Raw genomic sequence first — 23,076 nt, 5'->3', positions numbered from 1 at the left:
AAAGTGGTGATAATTTGGTGAATTTTGTTATGTTGATGATTTAATTCCAAAACTTGTATGTGTTTAAGTGTATTGAACTTATTTTGACCTATAAACACTTTCTGGAACTTGTTTTGGTGAATTGGGGGATTGAAAATGGGATTTTGGGATGAATTTGGGTTAGAACCCGTAACAGAGTTCTGGAAATCTGGTGTAGGACGCTTAAGGGTGCTTAGGAAGCTTAAGCATCCCACCAGCGTCCCAGAAGCGTGCCAAAAGCGTGATGTTCCAGAAGTTACTGGAACTAGGACGCTTAAGCATGCAGAGGACGCTTAAGCGTCCTAGCCCCAATTCAGCAACTTTTGATTTTTGTTTTCGAGCACTTGGGGACCAATCCGATACTTCTAAAATGTTTCTTTGGACTTAATTAACCTCTGTTTATGCCTTTAATCCTACTGGAACATGATTTGATTTGGTTTGGACTTGAATTTGTGAAAATCGTCTAACTTTTATAAAAACGGTCCAAACGTTGATTTTTCCAAAATCTCATTTTTCTCCGGAATTTGAGGTGGGATTAAAGTTGTATATTGTTTATATGATTTCTACAAATGGTTGTGATTGGTTTCACCAAGCTTGAACTTGTTTTGCTTTGAAAATGAGAGCTTTTGTGAAAAATGATAAAGTGAGACGAACTTTGAATTTTTATTGAATTTGTCATATTTGGCCGATGAAATGCTTATGTAATCTCTACTGCACGCATAAGTGACTTGTGAGAATACATGGCATAAGCAATTGACCTTGTTTGCTTGGTTTTGACGTATATGCTCAAGTGTTTCTAATGTTGTGATCTTAAGAGACGAACTTCGTTGGAAATGGTTTTAAGAGCCAATTGTCTTGTGAATCCTTTATGGATATTTGATATAACTTATATGAAGATGATTGGTGGTGTATTTATGTGACAACTACATGTTGTGTGATTTTTGGATGTTGTTGGTGATTGTATATATGTTAAATTGGTGGTGAATTGTTGTTGATTGCATATATACAAGTATTGGTGATGGTGAGGTGAATTGTTTGTGTGAACATATGCATTGTAGTTGAGTCATATGTTCATGCATTCATGACTGATGGTGGTGGATTTTATATCCAATTGAGGTGATTTACGATGTTTTTGTTGCATCGGAGGTGACGACCTTGAGGTGATTTGGTACCACAAGCATCTAGATGAGTCTAGAGCCATTGCATACATTATTGGTGATTTGAAATGCATTTGTTTGTGCATGATGGTGAATTTGTTAATTGTTAATTATCATGATAGAAATTGTGATCTGTGTATGGTACATTTGTGGATATGAACTTGGAATGATGATATTGAATGATCTTGGATTATTTATGTGTTGTGAATATTTGTGGAACCATGTATGAATTATCATTCTTTATCCTTGACTATATCTTTCATTTTCAAAGTTCTTGTTAATCTTATATGGATTATGATGATGTAATGCTAACCCTCAGTGGTTTACCACCTACCTTTCTGTATGGACGGGTAGATGGAGTGCAGGATGCTTAGTTTGTTTGCTTGACGTTGCCGAGGAGTGGAGTTCCTCTTTTATATGCAAGTGTCTAGATTAGGGCTCTGATCTAGGGTAGTTCTTGCATGTTGTTTTATTTGACTATGTATTTCGGAGGTGAGATGTTATTTGTTATTTGGAGGATACATTTGTATTATGTTGAGATTTGAAGATGTTATGAATTAAAAGTATGTTCCGCTGCTATGTTATGTAACATGATCTTTATGCATGTGTGTTTGAATTCGAAGACGTAGCATCTATTTCTAGAATATGTTTGTATATTCGCGTGTTTTACCGCTTATTAGGAATAGGGTGTTACAAGTTGGTATCAGAGCCGTGGTCAGTTTTGTCCGAACTAATAGACTATTGGGCTAGTAGACTAGTGTATGTTGATACTCCCTGTTAGTATACGAATGGTAATGAGTTACCTTCGATACTTGTTCTTATGTTGTTGTGTTGTTGTTCTTATCTGTTGGCTGGTTTTGTGTAGAAGTGAGATGGTCGGTGGTAGAGATGATGGAGCAATTGCTCAGGCTTTGACTTCGATGGCTCAGGTGTTGGCTCAGGTTAGTGAGCAGGCGGCGGTTGGTCATCATGATCCTGGTGAGGCGGAAGAGCGGAGGCTTGACAGTTTCTTGCGAAATAGTCCGCCGACGTTTAAGGGTAGGTATGACCCGGATGGAGCTCAGTCATGGGTACAAGCTATAGAGAGGATCTTTCGTGCTATGGTGACTAGTGAGGATCTGAAGGTCAGGTTGGCTAATCATATGCTTGCTGAGGAGGCTGAGTATTGGTGGACCAATGCTAAGGGAAGGCTTGAGGCTGGTGGAGCTGTGACTTGGGCTAGGTTCAAGACTGAATTTTTGAGGAAGTACTTTCCTGAGGATTTGAGGACTAAGAAGGAAGTGGAATTCTTGAACTTGAAGCAAGATAACCGTTCGGTGGCTGATTATGCGGCGAAGTTTGAGGAGCTTTCGAGGTTTTGTCCGTACATCAATGCGGAGGATGCTATGGTTTCTAAGTGTGTGAAGTTTGAAAGCGGTTTGAGGCCCGACATCTATCAGTATATGTGTATTCAGGAGATCCGTGATTTTGATACTTTGGTGCATAAGTGTCGCATGTTTGACGATGCTGGAAGGGCTAAGGTTAATCACTACAAGGCTCAGAATGAAAAAAAGGGAAAGGGTCATAGTTTTGGGAAGCCGTACAACAAGGACAAAGGCAAGAAGAGAAAATCTGGTGGAGGCTCTAAGGTGAATGTTGTTGAGGTGAGGTGCTACAAGTGTGGTACATTGGGTCATTTTGCTAATGATTGCAAGGGTGGTGAGAAATGCTACAAGTGTGGGGAAGCAGGTCACAAGGCTTTTGAGTGCAAGAAGGAGATCACTTGCTACAATTGTGGTGAGAAAGGGCATATCAGTACTAGGTGTACCAAGCCGAAGAAGGCGGCGGGAAAGGTGTTCGCATTGAATGCGGAAGAGGTGGAGCATCCGAATAATCTCATCCGAGGTATGTGTTTTATCAATAGAACTCCTTTGATTGCAATTATTGATACTGGTGCTACTCATTCTTTTATTGCGGTTAGTTGTGTTGAGCGTTTGGGTTTGGTTGTGACTCCGTTGTCTCGAGGGATGATTATTGACACCCCGGCTAGTGGTTCGGTGACTACTTCTTTTGTGTGTGCTAAGTGTCCTGTTAGTTTTGGTAATGTAGATTTTGAGTTGGATATTGTGTGTCTTCCGTAGAAGCATATGGACGTGACTTTCGGTATGGATTGGATGTTGACTTTTGGTGTTAACATTAATTGTTTGACCAAGAGTGTGACGTTTTCTAAGCCAGTAGCTGAGGTAGGTGGAAGGTTCTTAACCTCGGAGCAAGTGAAGAAGTCTTTGGACGGTGAAGCTAGTGTGTTCATGATGTTTGCTTCCTTGAAGGAAAGTAGTGAGAAAGGGGTTGGTGATTTGCCGGTAGTGCAAGAGTTTCCAGAAGTTTTTCCGGACGACATTACCGAGTTACCGCCGGAGAGGGAAGTTGAGTTTGCAATTGATTTGGTACCTGGAACGAGTCCTATTTTGATTGCACCTTATCGGATGTCTGCATCAGAGTTGGGTGAGTTAAAGAAGCAGTTGGAAGAGTTGCTCGAGAAGCAGTTTATAAGGCCGAGTGTTTCTCCGTGAGGTGCTCCTGTGTTGTTAGTTAAGAAGAAAGATGGAAGCATGAGGTTATGTGTGGATTATCGGCAGTTGAACAAAGTGACAATCAAGAATCGGTATCCGCTTCCGAGGATTGATAATTTGATGGATCTGTTGGTTGGTGCAGAAGTGTTCAGCAAGATTGACTTGAGATCAGGATATCATCAGATTAGAGTAAAGGCAGAAGATATATCCAAAACTGCGTTCAAAACGAGGTATGGACACTATGAGTATTCTGTGATGCCATTTGGAGTGTCTAATGATCCAGGTGTCTTCATGGAATACATGAATAGAATATTTCATCCTTTTCTGGACCGTTTTGTGGTGGTGTTCACAGATGATATTTTGGTGTATTCGAAGTCTGAAGAAGAGCATGTCGAGCATTTGAGGATTGTGTTGGGAGTTTTGAAGGAGAATAGGTTGTTTGCTAAGTTGTCGAAGTGTGAGTTTTGGTTGCGGGAAGTGAGTTTCCTTGGTCATGTGATTTCTAAAGGTGGTATTGTCGTGGATCCGTCGAAGGTTGATGCAGTGTCGCAGTGGGAATCACCTAAGTCTGTTTTTGAAGTTAGAAGTTTTCTTGGATTGGCAGGTTATTATCGGAGGTTCATTGAGGGGTTCTCTAAGTTGGCGTTGCCATTGAGGCAGTTGACTCGGAAAGGACAACCTTATGTTTGGGATGCTAAGTGTGAAAAGAGTTTCCAAGAGTTGAAGAAGAGGTTGACTTCGGCTCCAGTGTTGATTTTGCCGAATCCAAAGGAATCGTTTGTTGTGTATTGTGATGCTTCTAAGATGGGTCTTGGTGATGTGCTTATGCAGAATCGTCAGGTTGTGGCTTATGCTTCGAGGCAGTTGAAAGTGCATGAGAAGAATTCTCTGACTCATGATTTGGAATTGGCAGCTGTTGTGTATGTATTGGAGATTTGGAGGCATTATATGTATGGTTCTAAGTTTGAAGTGTGCAGTGACCACAAGAGTTTAAAGTACTTGTTTGATCAGAAGGAATTGAATATGAGGCAGAGGAGATAGTTGGAGTATCTTAAGGATTTTGACTTTCAGTTGAGTTACCATCCTGGGAAGGCGAATGTTGTTGCTGATGCTTTGAGTAGGAAGTCGTTGCATATGTCTGCTTTAATGGTGAAAGAGTTGGAATTGATTGAGCAATTTAGAGATTTGAGTTTGGTTAGTGAGTTGACGCCAGATGGTGTGAGGTTGGGAATGTTGAAGTTGACAAGTAATATATTGGAAGAGATTAAGAATGGCCAGAAGGAAGATTTGGAGTTGGTTGATCGTGTGGTGTTGGTTAACCAAGGTAAGGGAGGAGACTTCAGGTTGGATGAGAACGGTGTTTTGATGTTTCGTGATCGTGTTTGTGTACCGAGAGTTCTTGAGCTTAAGAAGCAGATTTTGGAAGAAGGTCACAGAAGTAGTTTGAGTATTCATCCAGGAGCGACTAAGATGTATCAGGATTTGAAGAAATTGTTTTGGTGGCCTGGAATGAAGAAGGATATTGCAGAGTTTGTGTATGCTTGTTTGGTTTGTCAGAAGTCTAAGATTGAACATCAGAGACCGTCAGGTTTGATGCAACCGTTGTTTGTGCCGGAGTGGAAGTGGGATAGTATATCGATGGACTTTGTTGGAGCGTTGTCGAAGACTGTTAAGGGTTTTGACTCTATTTGGGTGAATGTTGATCGGTTGTCGAAGTCGGCACATTTTGTTCCTATCAAGACCGGTATGTCTTTGGCGAAGTTGGCTAAGATCTACATTGAGCAGATTGTTAGATTGCATGGTATTCCTTCTAGTATTATGTCGGATCGGGATCCGAGGTTTACTTCTAAGTTTTGGGAAAAATTGCAAGATGCTTTGGGAACTAAGTTGAGGTTGAGTTCTGCTTATCATCCGCAGACTGATGGTCAGACGGAGAGGACTATTCAGAGTTTGGAAGATTTGTTGAGAGCTTGTGTGTTGGAGCAAGGTGTCAGTTCGGTTGAATGTTTACCGTTGATGGAGTTTACTTACAACAACAATTTTCATTCTAGTATCGGAATGGCACCGTTTGAAGCTTTGTATGGTCGTAGGTGTAGGACTCCTTTGTGTTGGTATGAGTCAGGAGAAAGTGCTTTGTTAGGACCAGATGTTGTACAAGAGACTACGGAAAAGGTTAAGATGATCCAAGAGAAGATGAAAGCGTCTCAAAGTAGGCAGAAGAGTTATCATGACAAGAGGAGGAAGGACATTGAGTTTCAGGTTGGTGATCATGTGTTTCTGAGAGTGAATCCTGTAACCGGTGTTGGTCGTGTTTTGAAGTGTCGGAAGTTGACTCCTCGTTTTGTTGGACCCTTTAAGATTGTTGAGAAGGTTGGTGTTGTAGCGTATCGGATTGCGTTACTGCCATCTTTGTCGAATCTTCATGATGTGTTTCATGTGTCTCAGTTGAGAAAGTATGTGTATGATGTGTCTCATGTGATTCAAGTGGATGATTTGGAGGTAAGAGATAATTTGACCGTTGAGACTTGGCCAGTCAGGATTGAGGATCGTGAAGTGAAGCGTTTGCGTGGCAAGGAAATCATTTTGGTTAAAGTGATTTGGGTTGGACCGACTGGTGAGAGTGCCACTTGGGAATCGGAGAATAGGATGAAGGTTTCGTACCCGAAGTTGTTTCCTTCAGGTAATTTTCGAGGGCAAAAATTCTTTTTAGTGGGGGAGAGTTGTAACAGCCCGATTTTCGCTAGATTTATTTTATTATTTATTTATGTGTGTTATATGTGCTCTTATGTGATTATTTGCCTCTGTGTGTATTTTTGGTTGGGAATTGTAGAATTCGGTGTTAGAAGGGTATTTTAATCATTTTGGAATTAGGGGCATTTTGGTCATTTTGAGAGTAGGGGTAATTTTGTAATTTTCGTTGAGCATTATTTTTAGTGCTTAGTGAGAGTTATTATTTTACTAAGTGCTAGAGGGTGTAGTAATTATTTTATTTACCGGTAAGTGACTGTTAGTGTGATGTTTTACCGTTAAGTGAGTTAAACCATTTTTGGGTGTTAGAATAGAAATGGGTTAGGCCGATTAAGGTGTTGTGAATTAAGCCCAATTAAGGGAGCCTATATAAACTAATGTTAGTAGAGGAATAGGGTTTTACCACATTTGTTCATTTGAGAAGAGAAGAGATAGAGGCTAGAGAGAAGAACAAGAACAAGGGTTAGAGCTAGAAGAGGAGATTCATCATCTAGGAGCTAAATTGAAGCTTGGGTTAGAGATTCTTGGTGCTAGAGGTAAGAGGGTTAGATTTCAACCATAATTCATATCTTTTTCTCTTTACCCATTTTTGTGAAATTGATGAATTGAATCTAATTGATGTAAAATTCGTGCATGATTGTTGTTGTTATGTTTGAGAACATGATTTATATGATAATTGTATGTTAGTATGTGAATTAACATGGTTAAATGCATAGTTGTTGGTGCTTAGTGTTCTTGAGCAAGTTTGATGAGAATTGATGTTGTGGTGTTGAATTATGCATGAATTGGTGTTTATTAGTTGATGTTAGTGATTTGGAGGATGTTGTTGTTGAATTGGTGCTTTGGGTATCAAGATTTATGAATTGATGAAGAGATTTTGTATTATTGTTGAAAGTTGAGAAAGTGGTGATAATTTGGTGAATTTTGTTATGTTGATGATTTAATTCCAAAACTTGTATGTGTTTAAGTGTATTGAACTTATTTTGACCTATAAACACTTTCTGGAACTTGTTTTGGTGAATTGGGGGATTGAAAATGGGATTTTGGGATGAATTTGGGTTAGAACCCGTAACAGAGTTCTGGAAATCTGGTGTAGGACGCTTAAGGGTGCTTAGGAAGCTTAAGCATCCCACCAGCGTCCCAGAAGCGTTCCAAAAGCGTGTTGTTCCAGAAGTTACTGGAACTAGGACGCTTAAGCATGCAGAGGACGCTTAAGCGTCCTAGCCCCAATTCAGCAACTTTTGATTTTTGTTTTCGAGCACTTGGGGACCAATCCGATACTTCTAAAATGTTTCTTTGGACTTAATTAACCTCTGTTTATGCCTTTAATCCTACTGGAACATGATTTGATTTGGTTTGGACTTGAATTTGTGAAAATCGTCTAACTTTTATAAAAACGGTCCAAACGTTGATTTTTCCGAAAACTCGTTTTTCTCCGGAATTTGAGGTGGGATTAAAGTTGTATATTGTTTATATGATTTCTAAAAATGGCTGTGATTGGTTTCACCAAGCTTGAACTTGTTTTGCTTTGAAAATGAGAGCTTTTGTGAAAAATGATAAAGTGAGACGAACTTTGAATTTTTATTGAATTTGTCATATTTGGCCGATGAAATGCTTATGTAATCTCTACTGCACGCATAAGTGACTTGTGAGAATACATGGCATAGGCAATTGACCTTGTTTGCTTGGTTTTGACTTATATGCTCAAGTGTTTCTAATGTTGTGATCTTAAGAGACGAACTTCGTTAGAAATGGTTTTAAGAGCCAATTGTCTTGTGAATCCTTTATGGATATTTGATATAACTTATATGAAGATGATTGGTGGTGTATTTATGTGACAACTACATGTTGTGTGATTTTTGGATGTTGTTGGTGATTGTATATATGTTAAATTGGTGGTGAATTGTTGTTGATTGCATATATACAAGTATTGGTGATGGTGAGGTGAATTGTTTGTGTGAACATATGCATTGTAGTTGAGTCATATGTTCATGCATTCATGACTGATGGTGGTGGATTTTATATCCAATTGAGGTGATTTACGATGTTTTTGTTGCATCGGAGGTGACGACCTTGAGGTGATTTGGTACCACATGCATCTAGATGAGTCTAGAGCCATTGCATACATTATTGGTGATTTGAAATGCATTTGTTTGTGCATGATGGTGAATTTGTTAATTGTTAATTATCATGATAGAAATTGTGATCTGTGTATGGTACATTTGTGGATATGAACTTGGAATGATGATATTGAATGATCTTGGATTATTTATGTGTTGTGAATATTTGTGGAACCATGTATGAATTATCATTCTTTATCCTTGACTATATCTTTCATTTTCAAAGTTCTTGTTAATCTTATATGGATTATGATGATGTAATGTTAACCCTCAGTGGTTTACCACCTACCTTTCTGTATGGACGGGTAGATGGAGTGCAGGATGCTTAGTTTGTTTGCTTGACGTTGCCGAGGAGTGGAGTTCCTCTTTTATATGCAAGTGTCTAGATTAGGGCTCTGATCTAGGGTAGTTCTTGCATGTTGTTTTATTTGACTATGTATTTCGGAGTTGAGATGTTATTTGTTATTTGGAGGATACATTTGTATTATGTTGAGATTTGAAGATGTTATGAATTAAAAGTATGTTCCGCTGCTATGTTATGTAACATGATCTTTATGCATGTGTGTTTGAATTCGAAGACGTAGCATCTATTTCTAGAATATGTTTGTATATTCGCGCGTTTTACCGCTTATTAGGAATAGGGTGTTACAAGTTGGTATCAGAGCCGTGGTCAGTTTTGTCCGGACTAATAGACTATTGGGCTAGTAGACTAGTGTATGTTGATACTCCCTGTTAGTATACGAATGGTAATGAGTTACCTTCGGTACTTGTTTGTTCTTATCTGTTGGTTGGTTTTGTGTAGAAGTGAGATGGTCGGTGGTAGAGATGATGGAGCAATTGCTCAGGCTTTGACTTCGATGGCTCAAGTGTTGGCTCAGGTTAATGAGCAGGCGGCGGTTGGTCATCATGATCCTGGTGAGGCGGAAGAGCGGAGGCTTGACCGTTTCTTGCGAAATAGTCCGCCGACGTTTAAGGGTAGGTATGACCCGGATGGAGCTTAGTCATGGGTACAAGCTATAGAGAGGATCTTTCGTGCTATGGTGACTAATGAGGATCTGAAGGTCAGGTTAGCTACTCATATGCTTGCTGAGGAGGCTGAGTATTGGTGGACCAATGCTAAGGGAAGGCTTGAGGCTGGTGGAGCTGTGACTTGGGCTAGGTTCAAGACTGAATTTTTGAGGAAGTACTTTCCTGAGGATTTGAGGACTAAGAAGGAAGTGGAATTCTTGAACTTGAAGCAAGAGAACCGTTCGGTGGCTGAGTATGCGGCAAAGTTTGAGGAACTTTCGAGGTTTTGTCCGTACATCAATGCGGAGGATGCTATGGTTTCTAAGTGTGTGAAGTTTGAAAGCGGTTTGAGGCCCGACATCTATCAGTATATGTGTATTCAGGAGATCCGTGATTTTGATACTTTGGTGCATAAGTGTCGCATGTTTGACGATGCTGGAAGGGCTAAGGTTAATCACTACAAGGCTCAGAATGAAAAAAAGGGAAAGGGTCATAGTTTTGGGAAGCCGTACAACAAGGACAAAGGCAAGAAGAGAGAATCTGGTGGAGGCTCTAAGGTGAATGTTGCTGAGGTGAGGTGCAACAAGTGTGGTACATTGGGTCATTTTGCTAATGATTGCAAGGGTGGTGAGAAATGCTACAAGTGTGGGGAAGTAGGTCACAAGGCTTTTGAGTGCAAGAAGGAGATCACTTGCTACAATTGTGGTGAGAAAGGGCATATCAGTACTAGGTGTACCAAGCCGAAGAAGGCGGCGGGAAAGGTGTTCGCATTGAATGCGGAAGAGGTGGAGCATCCGGATAATCTCATCCGAGGTATGTGTTTTATCAATAGAACTCCTTTGATTGCAATTATTGATACTGGTGCTACTCATTCTTTTATTGCGGTTAGTTGTGTTGAGCGTTTGGGTTTGGTTGTGACTCCGTTGTCTCGAGGGATGATTATTGACACCCCGACTAGTGGTTCGGTGACTACTTCTTTTGTGTGTGCTAAGTGTCCTGTTAGTTTTGGTAATGTAGATTTTGATTTGGATATTGTGTGTCTTCCGTAGAAGCATATGGATGTGATTTTCGGTATGGATTGGATGTTGACTTTTGGTGTTAACATTAATTGTTTGACCAAGAGGTTAACGTTTTCTAAGCCAGTAGCTGAGGAAGGTGGAAGGTTCTTAACTGCGGAGCAAGTGAAGAAGTCTTTGGACGGTGAAGCTAGTGTGTTCATGATGTTTGCTTCCTTGAAGGAAAGTAGTGAGAAAGGGGTTGGTGATTTGCCGGTAGTGCAAGAGTTTCCAGAAGTTTTTCCGGACGACATTACCGAGTTACCGCCGGAGAGGGAAGTTGAGATTGCAATTGATTTTGTACCTGGAACGAGTCCTATTTCGATTGCACCTTATCAGATGTCTGCATCAGAGTTGGGTGAGTTGAAGAAGCAGTTGGAAGAGTTGCTCGAGAAGCAGTTTATCAGGCCGAGTGTTTCTCCGTGGGGTGCTCCTGTGTTGTTAGTTAAGAAGAAAGATGGAAGCATGAGGTTATGTGTGGATTATCGGCAGTTGAACAAAGTGACAATCAAGAATCGGTATCCGCTTCCGAGGATTGATGATTTGATGGATCAGTTGGTTGGTGCAGAAGTGTTCAGCAAGATTGACTTGAGATCAGGATATCATCAGATTAGAGTAAAGGCTGAAGATATATCCAAAACTGCGTTAAAAACGAGGTATGGACACTATGAGTTTTCTATGATGCCATTTGGAGTGTCTAATGAGCCAGGTGTCTTCATGGAATACATGAATAGAATATTTCATCCTTTTCTGGACCGTTTTGTGGTGGTGTTCACAGATGATATTTTGGTGTATTCGAAGTCTGAAGAAGAGCATGTCGAGCATTTGAGGATTGTGTTGGGAGTTTTGAAGGAGAATAGGTTGTTTGCTAAGTTGTCGAAGTGTGAGTTTTGGTTGCGGGAAGTGAGTTTCCTTGGTCATGTGATTTCTAAAGGTGGTATTGCCGTGGATCCGTCGAAGGTTGATGCAGTGTCGCAGTGGGAATCACCTAAGTCTGTTTTTAAAGTTAGAAGTTTTCTTGGATTGGCAGGTTATTATCGGAGGTTCATTGAGGGGTTCTCTAAGTTGGCGTTGCCATTGACGCAGTTGACTCGGAAAGGACAACCTTATGTTTGGGATGCTAAGTGTGAAAAGAGTTTCCAAGAGTTGAAGAAGAGGTTGACTTCAGCTCCAGTGTTGATTTTGCCGAATCCAAAGGAATCGTTTGTTGTGTATTGTGATGCTTCTAAGATGGGTCTTGGTGATGTGCTTATGCAGAATCGTCAGGTTGTGGCTTATGCTTCGAGGCAGTTGAAAGTGCATGAGAAGAATTCTCTGACTCATGATTTGGAATTGGCAGCTGTTGTGTATGTATTGAAGATTTGGAGGCATTATCTGTATGGTTCTAAGTTTGAAGTGTGCAGTGACCACAAGAGTTTAAAGTACTTGTTTGATCAGAAGGAGTTGAATATGAGGCAGAGGAGATGGTTGGAGTATCTTAAGGATTTTGACTTTCAGTTGAGTTACCATCCTGGGAAGGCGAATGTTGTTTCTGATGCTTTGAGTAGGAAGTCGTTGCATATGTCTGCTTTAATGGTGAAAGAGTTGGAATTGATTGAGCAATTTAGAGATTTGAGTTTGGTTAGTGAGTTGACGCCAGATGGTGTGAGGTTGGGAATGTTGAAGCTGACAAGTAATATATTGGAAGAGATTAAGAATGGCCAGAAGGAAGATTTGGAGTTGGTTGATCGTGTGGTGTTGGTTAACCAAGGTAAGGGAGGAGACTTCAGGTTGGATGAGAACGGTGTTTTGATGTTTCGTGATCGTGTTTGTGTACCGAGAGTTCTTGAGCTTAAGAAGCAGATTTTGGAAGAAGGTCACAGAAGTAGTTTGAGTATTCATCCAGGAGCGACTAAGATGTATCAGGATTTGAAGAAATTGTTTTGGTGGCCTGGAATGAAGAAGGATATTGCAGAGTTTGTGTATGCTTGTTTGGTTTGTCAGAAGTCTAAGATTGAACATCAGAGACCGTCAGGTTTGATGCAACCGTTGTTTGTGCCGGAGTGGAAGTGGGATAGTATATCGATGGACTTTGTTGGAGCGTTGTCGAAGACTGTTAAGGGTTTTGACTCTATTTGGGTGAATGTTGATCGGTTGACGAAGTCGGCACATTTTGTTCCTATCAAGACTGGTATGTCTGTGGCGAAGTTGGCTGAGATCTACATTGAGCAGATTGTTAGATTGCATGGTATTCCTTCTAGTATTGTGTCGGATCGGGATCCGAGGTTTACTTCTAAGTTTTGGGAAAGTTTGCAAGATGATTTCGGAACTAAGTTGAGGTTGAGTTCTGCTTATCATCCGCAGACTGATGGTCAGACGGAGAGGACTATTCAGAGTTTGGAAGATTTGTTGAGAGCTTGTGTGTTGGAGCAAGGTGTCAGTTCGGTTGAATGTTTACCGTTGATTGAGTTTACTTACAACAACAATTTTCATTCTAGTATCGGAATGGCACCGTTTGAAGCTTTGTATGGTCGTAGGTGTAGGACTCCTTTGTGTTGGTATGAGTCAGGAGAAAGTGCTTTGTTAGGACCGGATGTTGTACAAGAGACTACGGAAAAGGTTAAGATGATCCAAGAGAAGATGAAAGCGTCTCAAAGTAGGCAGAAGAGTTATCATGACAAGAGGAGGAAGGACATTGAGTTTCAGGTTGGTGATCATGTGTTTCTGAGAGTGAATCCTGTAACCGGTGTTGGTCGTGTTTTGAAGTGTCGGAAGTTGACTCCTCGTTTTGTTGGACCCTTTGAGATTGTTGACAAGGTTGGGGTTGTAGCGTATCGGATTGCGTTACTGCCATCTTTGTCGAATCTTCATGATGTGTTTCATGTGTCTCAGTTGAGAAAGTATGTGTATGATGTGTCTCATGTGATTCAAGTGGATGATTTGGAGGTAAGAGATAATTTGACCGTTGAGACTTGGCCAGTCAGGATTGAGGATCGTGAAGTGAAGCGTTTGCGTGGCAAGGAAATCGTTTTGGTTAAAGTGATTTGGGTTGGACCGACTGGTGAGAGTGCCACTTGGGAATCGGAGAGTAGGATGAAGGTTTCGTACCCGAAGTTGTTTCCTTCAGGTAATTTTCGAGGGCGAAAATTCTTTTTAGTGGGGGAGAGTTGTAACAGCCCGATTTTCGCTAGATTTATTTTATTATTTATTTATGTGTGTTATATGTGCTCTTATGTGATTATTTGCCTCTGTGTGTATTTTTGGTTGGGAATTGTAGAATTCGGTGTTAGAAGGGTATTTTAGTCATTTTGGAATTAGGGGCATTTTGGTCATTTTGAGAGTAGGGGTAATTTTGTAATTTTGGTTGAGGATTATTTTTAGTGCTTAGTGAGAGTTATTATTTTACTAAGTGCTAGAGGGTGTAGTAATTATTTTATTTACCGGTAAGTGACTGTTAGTGTGATGTTTTACCGTTAAGTGAGTTAAACCATTTTTGGGTGTTAGAATAGAAATGGGTTAGGCCCATTAAGGTGTTGTGAATTAAGCCCAATTAAGGGAGCCTATATAAACTAATGTTAGTAGAGGAATAGGGTTTTACCACATTTGTTCATTTGAGAAGAGAAGAGAAGAGATAGAGGCTAGAGAGAAGAACAAGAACAAGGGTTAGAGCTAGAAGAGGAGATTCATCATCTAGGAGCTAAATTGAAGCTTGGGTTAGTGATTCTTGGTGCTAGAAGTAAGAGGGTTAGATTTCAACCATAATTCATATCTTTTTCTCTTTACCCATTTTTGTGAAATTGATGAATTGAATCTAATTGATGTAAAATTCGTGCATGATTGTTGTTGTTATGTTTGAGAACATGATTTATATGATAATTGTATGTTAGTATGTGAATTAACATGGTTAAATGCATAGTTGTTGGTGCTTAGTGTTCTTGAGCAAGTTTGATGAGAATTGATGTTGTGATGTTGAATTATGCATGAATTGGTGTTTATTAGTTGATGTTAGTGATTTGGAGGATGTTGTTGTTGAATTGGTGCTTTGGGTATCAAGATTTATGAATTGATGAAGAGATTTTGTATTATTGTTGAAAGTTGAGAAAGTGGTGATAATTTGGTGAATTTTGTTATGTTGATGATTTAATTCCAAAACTTGTATGTGTTTAAGTGTATTGAACCTATTTTGACCTATAAACACTTTCTGGAACTTGTTTTGGTGAATTGGGGGATTGAAAATGGGATTTTGGGATGAATTTGGGTTAGAACCCGTAACAGAGTTCTGGAAATCTGGTGTAGGACGCTTAAGCATGCTTAGGACGCTTAAGCATCCCACCAGCGTCCCAGAAGCGTTCCAAAAGCGTGTTGTTCCAGAAGTTACTGGAACTAGGACGCTTAAGCATGCAGAGGACACTTAAGCGTCCTAGCCCCAGTGCAGCAACTTTTGATTTTTGTTTTCGAGCACTTGGGGACCAATCCGATACTTCTAAAATGTTTCTTTGGACTTAATTAACCTCTGTTTATGCCTTTAATCCTACTGGAACATGATTTGATTTGGTTTGGACTTGAATTTGTGAAAATCGTCTAACTTTTATAAAAACGGTCCAAACGTTGATTTTTCCGAAAACTCGTTTTTCTCCGGAATTTGAGGTGGGATTAAAGTTGTATATTGTTTATATGATTTCTAAAAATGGTTGTGATTGGTTTCACCAAGCTTGTTTTGCTTTGAAAATGAGAGCTTTTGTGAAAAATGATAAAGTGAGACGAACTTTGAATTTTTATTGAATTTGTCATATTTGGCCGATGAAATGCTTATGTAATCTCTACTGCACGCATAAGTGACTTGTGAGAATACATGGCATAGGCAATTGACCTTGTTTGTTTGGTTTTGACTTATATGCTCAAGTGTTTCTAATGTTGTGATCTTAAGAGACGAACTTTGTTGGAAATGGTTTTAAGAGCCAATTGTCTTGTGAATCCTTTATGGATATTTGATATAACTTATATGAAGATGATTGGTGGTGTATTTATGTGACAACTACATGTTGTGTGATTTTTGGATGTTGTTGGTGATTGTATATATGTTAAATTGGTGGTGAATTGTTGTTGATTGCATATATACAAGTATTGGTGATGGTGAGGTGAATTGTTTGTGTGAACATATGCATTGTAGTTGAGTCATATGTTCATGCATTCATGACTGATGGTGGTGGATTTTATATCCAATTGAGGTGATTTACGATGTTTTTGTTGCATCGGAGGTGACGACCTTGAGGTGATTTGGTACCACATGCATCTAGATGAGTCTAGAGCCATTGCATACATTATTGGTGATATGAAATGCATTTGTTTGTGCATGATGGTGAATTTGTTAATCGTTAATTATCATGATAGAAATTGTGATCTGTGTATGGTACATTTGTGGATATGAACTTGGAATGATGATATTGAATGATCTTGGATTATTTATGTGTTGTGAATATTTGTGGAACCATGTATGAATTATCATTCTTTATCCTTGACTATATCTTTCATTTTCAAAGTTCTTGTTAATCTTATATGGATTATGATGATGTAATGCTAACACTCGGTGGTTTACCACCTACCTTTCTGTATGGACGGGTAGATGAAGTGCAGGATGCTTAGTTTGTTTGCTTGATGTTGCCGAGGAGTGGAGTTCCTCTTTTATATGCAAGTGTCTAGATTAGGGCTCTGATCTAGGGTAGTTCTTGCATGTTGTTTTATTTGACTATGTATTTCGGAGTTGAGATGTTATTTTTTATTTGGAGGATACATTTGTATTATGTTGAGATTTGAAGATGTTATGAATTATAAGTATGTTCCGCTGCTATGTTATGTAACATGATCTTTATATATGTGTGTTTGAATTTGAAGACGTAGCATCTATTTCTAGAATATGTTTGTATATTCGCTTGTTTTACCGCTTATTAGGAATAGGGTGTTACATGTTCCATTAAGGGTTCGTTCGTATTGCTGCAGGATGTTATGGTCATCAAGGATGTATTTTTATGTATGGACGAGATGCATTGTATTATTGTTTATACGAACGTGACTTGATGTAAATATTATTCATTACGAAATTTTATGTTGTATATTTTTAATGTATCCAGTACTAAAGATAACGCTCATGCTAAACTTTCTAGATACGTCTAGTATGGGTGTTATAATTGGTATCTGAGCAGGTCGATTCAGATCGTGCCATGGGTCATTAAGTTACAACTAAGGTAGTGGGACCATTGGGTTCCGGGTAAATGTTCTGATTGTTGTTGTTAAATGAGCCTGATCAACTCAATTTAACATTCGATAGTTAGGACGGATGCCTGAGAGCTGAATAGGACCCATGAGGAAAGAAGTATGTGATGAAGATGAACTGAGAAGTGAGAACTCAGAGCGAGTTATAGTAAGAGTTTGATCGTGCCAGTAGGTGGCCGGTGAACTAAGCAAGTAGAAGTACGAGTCCTCCGGGAATGCAAGGCTACAAGAATAGGAGAAGTCGACATGTGTTGACGAAATCAGTAAGTTCTCAGGGATAGAGATATGAGAACGAAGCCAAAGATTTGAATGTCCAGAGTGGACAAGGTTTTAATGTTTGGGATGTTGGATGATGAGTGAGTCGTCAGAGAAGTAAGTCAAGCCATTTGTAGCAGAAGAAGAAGTTAAGGAATTATATTAAGAGTTAGAAATGACTACGACGTTAATTTCTGACGTGCCGAGAATTGTATCGAAATAGGTTGATGTTTGCCATGCATATATTACAGAATATTTTATGATGTTGGGGATGAATGATGTGCATTGGGATACTTGAGAAATAAGAATTTTTATGCAAAGAATGTTTTCCGGAAAATTGAGCTGAAGAAACTCGCCAATAGCAAACCTGGGGCGAAATTTTCTGTTTTTTCGAAAACTGTCAGTTCGTCTCTAGGGTCTGCAGTAACTATTGGGGAGTTGTCTTCACAATCTTTTATGCAACAAAAACCTTTTTGACATCAAGTGACGAATGCATATCACATCCTAAGGTTTCTAAAGGAAAAAGGCATGAGCAACTATTAACGAAATCGATTCGGTTTAAGGTAACTTTGAAGGTTAATGTGACAAGAGTTAAGAAGGAGCTTGGACTAAGAGTTTAGAGGTTTTAGCATATGGAATGGACGTTAAGGATGTAAGACATGAGACGGAAAGTAAAAGTAGTGAAGAGTTATGTGTGAACACAAGATTTTCGGATTTTGGTGAAGCAATGAGTATCCCTTGAATCTATGTTTTGCTTAATTGACTTGGTAAGGCTTGTTGTAATGATGAATTTTAAAGTTTGCCAAATTTTGAAAATAAATACATGCATATGGGTGATTGGAGATGGCGTTCTTGAATTTAAAAGAAATTTTTCCAGGTACCGGTCTGTTACGACTCACGTAGAATGGGCTAAACTCACTGGAACTAAGATTTGATGGCACAATTGTGTTGTCAACTCATTCCGTGATTTTAGAGTAACGACTAGGACCCAGATTTACTATGTTTTCACATATATAGTGAGGACTCGCCAACGCCAATGACCCGTGTGCTATTTTGTGAAGTTTTCGTGAGAAAGAAATCAACGAACAAGCATTGGTATGGTTAAGCAAAGCATAGCAAGCGAGAGTACGAAGATGTAATGCTGATTGTTCAAAGGAAGGCATGTACGAGTATATGATAAGTCTACCATGGGAATACAAGATTTGCTCAGAAACGAGTTTAAGTATGATAAGTATATGTTATGAGGTAAACTCAACTAGTGAGAATGTAAGGTCTATTCCCAAATAAAGTAATATGACAATATGGTAAGTTTATCGTGAGATTTAATCTTACAAGGCAATGAAAGATGCAAGTTTATGGCATTGGTTGCCACATGAAAGGCCTTGAGAAAAGTCCAAGAAGATGGTGATCGTATGGGAAAAAGAATGCGAAGATTCACTCGTCACAATGGATTAGAATATTGGTAAAAGTCAACCGGTGGGAATCAGAGTGGCGCAGCGGAAGTTAATTAGTAAGGTTGTTAACAGTAATCATGGAACATGGAATTCAATAGTAAGGGCCTTCGGAAGAAGCATTACGAGACAAGCGAGAAGTTCTCTAAACGTTAAGTAAGCAAAGGGACTTGTACAGCTAGTAATGGATATGGTAAAGATGTAATGGATGTGTTTTCACCTAAGTAAGATAGGAAAGACTGGAATCACAGCAAATGAAGAGTATGTACTATGGTAAGAAAAATATGCATGTAAGAGTCGAAAGGTTCCTTCTCGTGACTCAAAGTAATGATTTGATTATCAAGTGTGATAACCGGTGTCCGAAGAAAAGTGTTATACAGGAGAAGGTAACAACAATTGAGCGTTACCCGAATATGATGTTTCGAAGATTCAAGTTTATTGTTCTTGGAACGAGGAAATGAAATGTCGTCATGTAAGATAAGGATCCTATATGAATTATGTATGTAGAAATGTGTAACTGGGATATGCATGTAAGCTAAGAAAGGATAGAAAGGAGTTACTTTGAAGATCAAGAATTTTATCATGAAAGGAGGCATGATCCTTAAGTTATGCACGATCAAGTACATACCCTCTTATGTCAAACTTGTTAAGTGAACGCGATACTTATTATGCTAAATTGAACCATGATTTTGAGATTCCTAAAGTTAAGATGGGTATTGAGGGACTTGGAAACGAAGTTTATTGTAAAAAGTTATGCATTTATTCGTAACAAGAACCCGTATACCAATGTTTAGAAATATTTTGAAACAAAGTGTTAGAATAAGTATCGTTATTATTTAACAAGAAGCGACACTTGAGAGTATGCAAATGCTATGGAAAGTAAGGTTTGAAGAAGTAAGCAACAAAGTTCTTAAAGGGTCATATGAGACGTACAAGTTTATGTTGAGAGTATTCAGATGCAAGTGGCCAAAGTCGGAAGTTTCAAGAGCATATGAACTATCAGACTGGTTGATAGATGAAAGATGTATCGTTATATGTAATTTCGCTTCTCCATGGTAATGAAATCGAAAGATTTCTTAAGGTTCTGAAAAGAGATAAGAAATTCGTAGAATCGTTAAGGTAAGAAATGTAAGTAAGAGACATGTGTCTCAATGTACAGTAAGAAAATATGTATGAACTATGTGTATGCATGATGAGATGCTTTAGATACTATCGAGCACTGCAGGGCAAACCTGGAATCCGGTAGGACTCCAGTTAAAAAGGCAAATCTTGAGTGTATCAGTTAATGATGGGTTACTTATATGAATGGGTTATGTTAAGCAGACAAGATATGGATTTGAGATCGCTAGTCCACACGTGACAAGGATAAGTTATGATCATGATGTTTTAAGTTAAGCCAAGACTATGAGGGAATAAATTTCGACAATATGAGGATTACATCAAGATGTTATGCTTTGCATTTGGTAAATGTTAAGTGATTTCTAAATTTCGAGGACAATTTTTTTTAAGGGGGGTAGAATGTAATATCCCGCCTGTTAGCATCGGAATATTACCAGTCGATCGTGCCAGAGGATTAATATTACAGAAAGAAAGTTGACGGAAATATTTATTGTGTGATATCAGCTTAATACGAGTTAAGTATCAGAGTCGGATTTAACACGCTTGAGACAAGGGTAAAATAGTAATTGCATGAAAAAGGATATTTATGTGGTCTAGGCCTCAAAATATCTCATTTTCATTTATCCTTTCTCTCTCTAGTTGTTGGCAAAGAGTTCTCTCCTCCCTCTCTTCTCTACGTTCCAAAAGTTTGATCCAAGCTTGTTTCCAAGTTAAGCAATCTTCACTCATGATATCATAAGTATATAGAAGCCTGGTTATCATTGATTTCACTTTTTTCACCACAAGAACAAGATTGAAGGAACTAGGGTTTGATGTGAAGAAGTTAGATGTTGAAGTTTAAAGTTGTGCAAGCTTGTTGTTGCTTTGAGGTGAGTTCTATAGATAGAATACCTTCCCTTGGGTTATGTATGAGCTTTATGTGAGATGAATTGAAAATATAGAAGTTATGTTAGTGTATGAGCTAGAGGATTTTAGTACCCCTTTTGCCATTAGTCATTGAAATTATGTTGTTTGTTGTTATGTATTTGTTCTAAGTTGTTTTCTATGTATTCTGGGTGGTTTGTGTGCATTGGAAACTAAATTTTGAGGTTTAGAGGTCAAAATCACGAATTCTGCAGGTCTGATACTGAAGAACCTCGCTTAAGCGAGAAAATCTCGCTCAAGCGAAATCAATGTCGAATCAAAACTGCCAATCTCGCTTACGCGAGATGAATCTCGCTCAAGCGAGATGAATCTCGCTTACGCGAGATTCCTCAACACAACACTTTTTCACAAAAAATTCATGAAATGCAGTGGTTTCGATGAGGCTTTCCGCTGCAGTCTCTTATAACTTTAAAAACCCCTCAAAGTCAAGTTATCATTGCACATTACACCTAAAGATATTGGTAATGAAATGCATGAACAACATCAAGAGTTTCAATGACGAATAGCACATGAGATGTTATGATATGACCCTTGATATGGGTAGGAAATAACACTAAGTATGGGGGAAAAGCATAGAGCCTCGGCATAGAAAGTCGAGAACTAGAAAGATAGCATGAATCCCTAAGTATGGCAAGTATAGGATTATGAATGCCTATGTAGGTAAGACGCGAAGTGTATTTTCCTTCGCATATGATTATGTAAGAGTATGCACGCAATGATTAGGTAACAATGAAGGTAGTTTACTATTAATCGGATCGACCCCGGATCCGAGGTAAACGAGTATGCATGTATAGGTTAGAAACCTTTCATGAATGTTTAAGACTATGATTTAATGAATGAAGTAGGTGGCATGAGAAACGGGATAAGCTCCGCAAGGGGGGCCCGCATGTCACTGAGTGTAGGTGTCGTGTCTTTTGTATTCCTTCCAAGGGAGGATGCAATTGGTTCCCCAAGGGGAATGGTAGAACCAGTTAAGCCGTAAGGGACCCGCACGTCACTGAGGGAGGTATGGGATTGTACTTGGGGCTACTCCACCCTGGGCTTTCTGTAAAATTGAATAAAGATAATGAATGCTTGTTCAACGTTGATATTGTGATTGTATGAATGTTTATGACTATGCATGATTATGAATATGTTATGATATGATGTTAGCTATGAACAAGTCGTGCATTAGAGTATGTTATGAATGTTTTACCGATGACGATCTTAGGTTTCCCTATTCGTCCGGTTTAGGACCGTGTCATGAATATGTATGTTAAGTCTTGATGCGTATATCGTATCTTGAGATAGGGGTTCTAGGATCCCTTAACCGCCATGACACGTATGATGATAGTAAGACCTATGACGGGTCTAGCATGCACTACTGTTATACCCTAATTTTGGACCTAAAAATACTAGCTCAATTCTTCTTTTCTTGCATTTCAAGTCATTTGAATTTGTCCTTGATCAATCGCACCTTCCTCTGCATCTTATTTCAATGTTATTTGCAAAATTCATGAAAAAGGGTATTTTAGTCATTTCCTGCATTCAAACTCATTTTAGTCCTCGAAAATTGTTTGAATCCTTTCAATTGGTTTGTATAAGTCCTTGCTTCAATCTCATGTCAAAATCCATTTCAAAAATTACGTTTAAAGTCATTTTGAGTCAGTTTAGCCCCTAGGGGCATTTTAGTCATTTCCAGTGTTAAAGCTCTGTTTAATTTCTGAAAATTGTCTCTGAGTCTTTTAATTTGCCTGTATAAACTCTTGCTTTAATTCCTTGTTAAAAACGATTTTAAAATTACATTTGAGTCATTTTTGAGTCATTTTAGTCCCTAGGGGCATTTTGGTCATTTCACACAAAATTTTGACAGAGAGAGGTTACGTTAAAGTACCTCATTTAGTAGTTGGTTCATTTTAGTCCGTTTTGTTATTTTTAATCGTTTCACTTTACGTTAATTTTCAAATTACTTTTTTAATGCAACTTTAGTTAATTTTGCATTTTAGTCCTCAAGTTGTTAAAATTGCATTTTAGTTCATTTTTTGTCCAAGAAGTTAGTTACGCCACATGTCCTACTCCTATTGGCCCAAAAATTCACACATCACCTATATAATGGGTCCCATGGTCAAAGAGTCAACACATTAATCATTTTTTCACAAATACACAAAAAAAATCACAAAAAAAATTTCTTTTCCCTCTTTCTTCTCCAAGCCGCCACCTTCATCACCATTTCCACCACCACAACAAACTTTTTCCACCACCCCAAACCACCATAACAAACTCTTTCCACCACAATCTTCATCTCTAACTAACTTCTTCCATCACAATCTTCATCTCTAACCTCTCTCCAACCACCACAATCTTCTTCATCCACCATTAAAATTCACCACAAAACCTCCATAACCACCACAACCTTCATCTCTAACAAACTACAACCACCA

Source organism: Medicago sativa, chromosome 7, assembly GCF_051527215.1.
Source record: "Medicago sativa cultivar Bolivia chromosome 7, Bolivia_mono, whole genome shotgun sequence".
NCBI classification, from domain to species: domain Eukaryota; kingdom Viridiplantae; phylum Streptophyta; class Magnoliopsida; order Fabales; family Fabaceae; genus Medicago; species Medicago sativa.
The sequence above is the reverse complement of the archived record's forward strand: the minus strand, read 5'-3'. Positions refer to the sequence as shown.